This window comes from Hyaena hyaena, unplaced genomic scaffold (assembly GCF_003009895.1).
Source record: "Hyaena hyaena isolate Hyena2069 unplaced genomic scaffold, ASM300989v1 scaffold_746, whole genome shotgun sequence".
Taxonomy (NCBI): Eukaryota; Metazoa; Chordata; class Mammalia; order Carnivora; family Hyaenidae; genus Hyaena; species Hyaena hyaena.
Window position 1 is genome coordinate 280,269 of NW_024081371.1, and position 6,000 is coordinate 286,268.

The window sequence follows — 6,000 nt, forward strand, 5'->3', positions numbered from 1 at the left end:
CGAGTGAGAGAGAGCTGGGAGTGAGCAGAGAGAAGGAGACACAGAATCTGAAGTAGACTCCAGGCTTTGAGCTATCAGCACAGAGCTGGATGCGGGACTTGAACCCATGAACCATGAGATCATGACCTCAGCCGAAGTCAGATGCTTAACCAACTGAACCACCCAGGCACCCCTGATTTTGGTCTTTAATACTAAAAACAATGGGAAGCCACTGAAATGCTTTGGGGGTAGAATGAGAGAGATGATCAGACTTACATGTCAAAAATATTTATTTACATGGTATAATAAGCATCCTATGAATTACTAGAGGACCTCAAATATTTAAAACTGACACATATTTTCTGTTTTAAACAGTTTATTTTTGTCAGGACATTTAACATGAGATCTATACACCTAACAAATTTAAATGTATCATACATTACTGTTGAATATAGACACAATGTTGTACAGCAGATGTAGAGCGTATTCATCATACATAACTGAAGTTTTATGTTTGTTGATTAATGACTCCTCATTTATCCCTTTCCCTCCCCCAGTAACTACCAATCCAGTCTTTGATTTCATGAATTTGACTAATTTATCTATCTCATATAAATAGAATCATGTAGTATTTATCTTTCTTGTGCAGGGGCCATGCTAATCTTCGCTGTATCATTCCAATTTTAGTATATGTGTTGCCGAAGTGAGCACTGTAGTATTTATCTTTCTGTGTCTGGCTTATTAGCGTCATGTCCTCCAGCTACATCTAAGTTGTCAAATACCGAAAATTTCTTTCTTTTTTCCCCTTAAGACTCAATAGTATTCTATTATATGTTATGCCACATTTTAAAATCCATTTATTTGTCAATGGACATTTAGATTGTGTCTACCTCTTAGCTATTGTGAATAGTGCTGCAATAAATAAGGGGGTAATAATACCTCTTTGAGATTTTGATTTTAAGCTTTTGGATATAAATTCAGAAGTGGTATTATTGAATCACAGGGAGGTTCTACTTTCATTTTTTAAAAAAAAAGTTTATTGTCAAGTTGGTTTCCATATAACACCCAGTGCTCATCCCCACAAGTGCCCTCCTCCATGCCCATCACCCTCCTTCCCATCTCTTCCACTCCCATCAGCCCTCAGTTTGTTCTTGGCATTCAAGAGTCTCTCGTGGTTTGCCTCCCTCCCTCTCCCCCACTATTTCTCTCCTTCTTCTCCCCCATGGTCCTCTGTTAAGTTCCTCCTAATCCACCTATACACGCAAACATATGGTATCTGTCCTTCTCTGCCTGACTTATTTCGCTCAGCGTAACACCCTCAAGTTCCATCCATGTTACTACAAATGGCCAGATTTCATTCTTTCTCATTGCCATGTAGCATTCCATGGTATAGATAAACCACATCTTCTTGATCCATTCGTCTGTTGATGGACACTTTGGCTATTGTTGAGAGTGCTGCTATGAACATTGGGGTCCATGTGCCCCTATGCATCAGCATTCCTGTATCCCTGGGGACAATTCCTAGCAGTGCTACTGGTGCGTCATAGGGGAGTTCTATTGTTAATTTTTGGAGGAACCTCCACACTGTTTTCCAGAGGGGCTGCACCAGTTTACATTCCCATCAACAGTGTAGGAGGGTGCCTGTTTCTCCACATCCTTGCCAGCATATAGAGTCTCCTGATTTGTTCATTTTAGCCACTCTGATGGGCATGAGGTGGTATCTCAGTGTGGTTTTGATTTGTATTTCCCTGATGAGGAGGGACTCTGAGCATCATTTCATGTGTCTGTTGGCCATCTGGATGTCCTCTGGAAAAGTATCTGTTCATGTCTTCTTACCATTTCTTCATTGGATTATTTGGTTTTTGGGTATGGAGTTTGGTGAGTTCCTTTTAGATTTTGGATACTAGCCCTTTATGTGATATGTCATTTGCAACTATCTTTTCCCATTCTGTCAGTTGCCCATTAGTTTTATGGATTGTTTCCTTTGCCATGCAGAAGCTTTTGATCTTGATGAGGTCCCAATAGTTCATTTTTGCTTTTGATTCCCTTGTCTTTGGGCATGTGTTAAGTAAGAAATTGCCATGGTTGAGGTCAAGGAGGTTCTTTCCTACTTTCTCCTCTAGGGTTTTAATGGTTTCCTGTCTCACATTCAGGTCCTTTATCCATTTTGAGTTTATTTTTGTGCATGGTGTGAGAAAATGATCTAGTTTCATTCTTCTTCATGTTGCTGTCCAGTTCTCCCAGCACCATGTGTTAAAAAGGCTGTCTTTTTTCCATTGGATACTCTTTCCCGCTTTGTCAAAGATTAGTTGGCCATACATTGTTGGTTCCAATTCTGAGTTCTCTATTCTATCCCATTGGTCTATGTGTCTGTTTTTGTGCCAATACTGTACTGTCTTGATGATGACAGCTTTGTAGTAAAGGCTAAAGTCTGGGATGGTGATGCCTCCCGTTTTGGTTTTCTTCTTCAATATGACTTTGGCTATTTGGGGTCTTTTGTGGTTCCATACAAATTTTAGGATAATTTGTTCTAGTTTTCAGAAGAATGCTGGTGCAATTCTGATTGGGATTGCATTGAAGATGTAGATTGCTTTGGGTAGTAATGACATTTTAACAATGTTTATTCTTCCAACCCATGAGCATGGGATGTTTTTCCATCTACTTTCATTTTTTTGAGGAAATTCTATTATATTTTCCGTAGAAGCTGCACCATTTTGCATTCCCACCAACAGTGTTAAAAGGTTCCAATTTCTATGCATCCTATCCAACACTTGTTTCATTTGCTTGTTTCTTTTTTCATAATAATGATTTTAATAGTATCAGATGATATCTCATTATGGTTTTGATTTGCATTTTCCTGATGATTAATGATGATGAACATTTTTCCATATACCTGTTGGCTATTTGTATGTCTTCTCTGAAGAAGTTTTTAAAAAGTTTTTTAATGTTTATTTATTTTTGAGAGAGAGAGAGTGTGTGAATGGGAAGAGAAGGAGACACATAATCTGTAGCAGGCTCCAGACTCTGAGTAGTCAACAGAGAGTCTGATGCAGGGCTCAGAGTCACAAACTGTGAGATCACGGCTTGAGTAGAAGTCAGAAGCTTAACTGACTGAGCCACGAGGCGCCTCTGAAGAAGTTTTTATTCAAGTCCTCGGCCCATTTTTGAAATCAAATTATTAGTTTTCTTGTTAATAAATTGTAGGAGTTGTTTATAGACTTTAGAGATTAATTCCTTATCAGATACATGGTTTGTGAATATTTTCTCCCATTCCATAGGTTGCCTTTTCACTCTATTGATTATTTCCTTTGCTGTGCAGAAGTTTTTAGTTTGATGGAATTAAGTTCACTTGTTTATTTTTGTTTTTGTTGCCTGTTGCCTGAAATAATTGCCAATACCAATATCATGAAGGATTTCTTCTGAGAGTTTGACAATAAAATTTTTTTTTTAAGTTTATTTGAGAGAGAAGGAGAGAGAGAGAGTTATTGGGGGAAGGGGCAGAGAGAGAGAGAAGAAGAGAGAGAATCCGAGGCAGGCTCCACACTGTCAGTGTAGACCCCACTGTAGGGATCAATCCCACCAACTGTGAGATTATGACCTAAGCTGAAATCATGCTCTACTGAGCTACCCAGGTGCTCTGAGTTTTACAATTTTAAGTCTTATGTTTAAGTTGATTTTTAAAAACAACTTTTTAAAAAGTTTATTTATTTATTTTGAGAGAGACAGAAACAGAACTCATGAGTGGGTAATGGGCAGAGACAGAGGGAGAGAGAGAATCCCAAGCAGGATCCGCACTGTCCGTGCACAGCCTGATGTGGGGCTTGAACCCATGAACTGTGAGATCATGACCTAAGCTGAAGTCAAGAGCCCGACATCTAATCGACTGAGCCACCCAGGTGCCCCAAGTTGATTTTTTAAAAATGTTTATTTGTTTTGGAGAGAGAGAGCATGCAAGCAAGGGAGAGGCAGGGAGGGGGTGCAGAGTATGTGAAGTGGTCTCTGTGCTGACAGCACCTAGCCTGATGTGGTGTTTGAACTCATGAACCATGCGATCATGTCTGACAAAGTTGGATGCTCAACTGACTGAGCCACCGGGTGCCTGAGATGATTTTTGTTTATGGTATAAGGGTCCAATTTTATTATTTTGCATTGGATATCCAGTTTTCCCAGCACCACTTGTTGAAGAGACTATCTTTTTCACATTGTGTATTTGTGGCACCCTTGTCAAAAATCAATTGGCTGTATGTGTGTGAATTTATGTTTGGGCTCTATTCTGTTTCATTGGTCTATATAGCTGTCTTTAGTACCATAGTGTTTTGATTACCATAGCTTCATAATATATTTTGAAATCAGAAAATGTGGTGCTTCCAGGTTTGTTCTTCTTTCTTAGGATTTATTTGGCTATTTATGGTCTTCTGTGGTTTCATATGAATTGTATAACTGTTTTCTCTATTTCTATAAAAAATGTCTTAGGGATTTTGATAGGGATTGCATTGAATCTGTAGCTCACTTTGGGTGGTACAGTCATTTTAACAATATTAAGTTTTCTAATCCATAAACATAAGATGTCTTTCCATTTGTGTCTTTTTTGCTTTCTTTCACTGATGTATTGTAGTTTTCAGTATATAAATCTTTCACTGTTAGTTAAGTTACTTTGGTATCTTTAACTATAAAAATGTGGTCAAGACAGCCCAGAGTAAAAATTATCCCACCAAAAAGTGGGATAAAATTATTTTGGACTTGTTTTTGTATTCTTAAGCATATCCTGTCAGCATTTATTTTATTTTATTTGTTTAATGTTTATTTATTTATTTATTTTTTAATGTTTTTTTAAAATTTATTTCTAGGGGGGAGAGAGAGAGACAGCGTGAGCAGGGGAGGGTCAGAGAGGGAGTCACAGGCTGAAACAGGCTCCAGGCTCTGAGCTGGCAGTCAGCACAGAGCTCGACGCGGGGCCAGAACCCACGAACCGCGAGATCATGACCTAAGCGAAAGTCAGACGCTTAACCGACTAAGCCACCCAGGCGCCCCAATGTTTGTTTATTTTTGAGACAGAGAGAAACAGAGCATGAGGGGGGGAGGGGTAGAGGGAAGGGGAGATACAGAATCTGAAGCAGGCTCCAGGCTCTGAGGCGGCTGTCAGCACAGAGCCCGACATGGGGCTCAAACCCACAAACCATGAGATCATGACCTGAGCTAAAGTCAGACGCTTAGCTGAGCCAGTCAGGCTCCCTTATCAGCATTTATTATGAGGTTCTGTTCATCAGAGGTATGCTTCATTTTCATTCTTTTCCAATCAAATTTTTACTATACCGTATTTGAAAAGTGGTTGAAAAACTAACTGTTGGGGTCCATATGCTACTTGGAAAGGAAGAGCTAACAAAAGTTTGATCTTTTACCTTTAGGTCAGTAAATAGCCCTTTTATTTATTTCTGCCTGCAGATAACATGGATACTTTTTGGGACTGCTATTACATATTGCAGTCACTTATTAAATTCTGTTGAACTAAATTACTTGATTAAATTATTTTATGAGTTGGTAATGAACTTAATTGGTAATTTATGATAGTGATTTATAATTTGACAGTTTAGAGAATTCCAAACAGCTTAAAAATATGGGAAGCTATTGCCTATCTTGATCAAAAAGAAATTCAGATTCTATTTCAACAAGGGCTCACCTGAGGTTATAGTTAATTTCCTATTGGTAAAATGTATAGTAACTATTGGAATTTTTCATTTACCTTTAAGGAAAGTAATCCCATTTATAATCTGCATGGGTTTTTCCCAAACCAAGCATAATTTCCACTGATAAGTTATGAGAACTAACAGAAGAAAGTGATGAATGATGACCAAAAGATACAGATAATAAATGTTTCATTAAAAATGCAGTCATCTGGAGTAAAAATTAAAGTTCTTGAAAAATATTAAAATAAATGCATAACTATAGTTCTTAAACTGGATGCAATATTACATTAATTTGTTATAAAAACATTGAGTGAAATGAAATGTGGAAAGGACATCT

At 38.0% G+C, this 6,000-nt stretch overlaps 1 non-coding gene across 1 annotated transcript; it reads right to left on the bottom strand.

Moving 5' to 3' along the window:
• Window positions 1-588: 588 nt before the first annotated feature.
• LOC120220935 lies at window positions 589-690 on the bottom strand. The gene has a single exon (XR_005525695.1). It is a non-coding gene; the product is annotated as a U6 spliceosomal RNA (small nuclear RNA).
• Between the last annotated feature and the right edge of the window lie 5,310 nt (window positions 691-6,000).